This window comes from Gorilla gorilla, chromosome 8 (assembly GCF_029281585.2).
Source record: "Gorilla gorilla gorilla isolate KB3781 chromosome 8, NHGRI_mGorGor1-v2.1_pri, whole genome shotgun sequence".
Lineage (NCBI taxonomy): Eukaryota > Metazoa > Chordata > Mammalia > Primates > Hominidae > Gorilla > Gorilla gorilla.
Genome location: NC_073232.2, coordinates 90324162 through 90325579, shown reverse-complemented (window position 1 = coordinate 90325579; position 1418 = coordinate 90324162). Strand labels below are relative to the sequence as shown.

The window sequence follows — 1418 nt, the reverse complement described above, 5'->3', positions numbered from 1 at the left end:
TGTAGTTACTGCAAACTCGCTACCAGGTGAAGGTTCTGACTGGGTCTTTTCCAGGCCATGGAAATAGCACAAGGGGATAATTTCAATGAATCTGATTACTACAAATTAATGTTTTGGTTTCTTGATGATTGAAGTCTGTTGAAGAATAGGGGCTTTCCATTTGGGTGGGATCATTTGAATTACAGATTGATATGTTGAGTAGATTTATTTTTAGTTTTCACTGTACAGAGACACAGCATAGCAACATGAATGCCATGTAGACCTCCAGGAACACAACTGGAATTGAACAAACTGGTGTTATTCACTGCGATGAGAGAGAACACACACAATTGGAAACTGTGGAGTGTCTCTGTAGGAGAGTGTCAAAAAGGACTTACAGGATTTAAGCTGTGTGTGGTGATTTGGGAAAGGATTCAAGGAAGCGGGACTTTGGTCTGAATTGGACGCTGTCAGGAAGTGGAATTAATTCTATAATTGGGCATCTTATCTAGAAAGTGAGAGGAAGGAAGCCAGGTTAGAGCTTTAATTGCTAAATCAGCAGTCACTCGTATTAGCTAGGATGGGTGGGGAGTTGGTATTCTGTGGCTTGGACAATGTTCATATTTTGTCTGTGTTCACACATGATATGGAATAATATTATTATTTTTTTAAAACGGAACATTTCATGAATTTGTGTCATCCTTGCACAGAGGCCATGCTAACCTTCTCTGTATCATTCCAATTTTAGTATATGTATTGCTGAAGCGAGCACGGAGTGATCTTATTTTTGTCAGGAACTCTCATGGTCACAAAGTGGCCTTGTCTGATGCTGATGTTTTGTGCAGTTGTTTATGTTCAACTGGACAACATCAAGACCTAATTGTGAAGACCAGAACAGCTTTTAACAATGCCATTGTGCATTGCTGATTGTACCAGGACAGCTCCTGGTTGCCAGTACTGGTTTTCTCTTTCTCAGCTAGCTATAGCTATAAGGAGAGCCCTCAAAATGACGGCACATGTTAGGACTAGATTTTGTCACATTAAGCAAACCAACATCCCAAAATAACAGTGACTCAAACAATAAAGATGTTTCTCTCTCTTTCATATAGAAAATAATTCTGGAAGTAAGTCTGCCATTGCTGGGCAGGGACCCAGACTCCTGCTAACTCAGTGCTCTGTCTTCCTTAGCTTTTTGTTCCTTGGACTTAAGGTCCAAGATGGCTGCTCAGGTTCCAGCCATCACACTAAAATTGCATCTGACTGAAAGAGGAAAGGAAGAAGAAGGTGCCCTGGCTCACCTTTTTGGAGACTTCCTGAAGGTACCTTTCAACATATCTGCTTGTATTTCATTTGCCAGCACTCGATCACAGAACAAAGATGTTTGTGAAATGCTTGAATAACTGGGGTTCTGTTATTAAAAGAAAGGTAATAATTGCTCT

At 40.4% G+C, this 1418-nt stretch overlaps 1 non-coding gene across 1 annotated transcript; it reads right to left on the bottom strand.

Moving 5' to 3' along the window:
* Window positions 1-646: 646 nt before the first annotated feature.
* On the bottom strand, window positions 647-751 carry LOC115936077 (U6 spliceosomal RNA). Its single transcript, XR_004071661.1, has one exon. It is a non-coding gene; the product is annotated as a U6 spliceosomal RNA (small nuclear RNA).
* Window positions 752-1418: the final 667 nt, after the last annotated feature.